Here is a 435-nt window from a genome sequence, read left to right as displayed (position 1 = left end):
CAGGAAATGGTTACATTTGGAATGCTTTTTTCATCATAGGTCTGTTTGGTTAAGACCAACCTTAGGCTAATCATCTCCACATACAGCACACACTAATAAATACAAACAATCAAAGATGTATCTATGTGCAAACTTCTATTGGATCTTGCAAATAATAATTATATGTATGCATGCATGTATGCGTGTACACATGCTTGCATGCATGCATGCATGCATGTATGTAAAAAATGAAAGAAAAAGGGAAATACAGAGAGCTTCTAACAATGCAAAAAGTTTTACAAAAAACTTTTATATTTCGAGTGCAAAGATTTATCTTCAGAAGGAAGCAGACCAAGAAATGCACATTCTTAGAAGCTTTCTTTATTTCCCTTTTCTTTCATTTCCTACCTCTGCACTACAATGCTTCAAGGGAACTACATTGTTCTTAAATATATA

The sequence above is a fragment of the Octopus bimaculoides genome, chromosome 24 (genome assembly GCF_001194135.2).
Source record: "Octopus bimaculoides isolate UCB-OBI-ISO-001 chromosome 24, ASM119413v2, whole genome shotgun sequence".
Classification (NCBI taxonomy): domain Eukaryota; kingdom Metazoa; phylum Mollusca; class Cephalopoda; order Octopoda; family Octopodidae; genus Octopus; species Octopus bimaculoides.
This window is presented reverse-complemented; position numbering follows the sequence as displayed.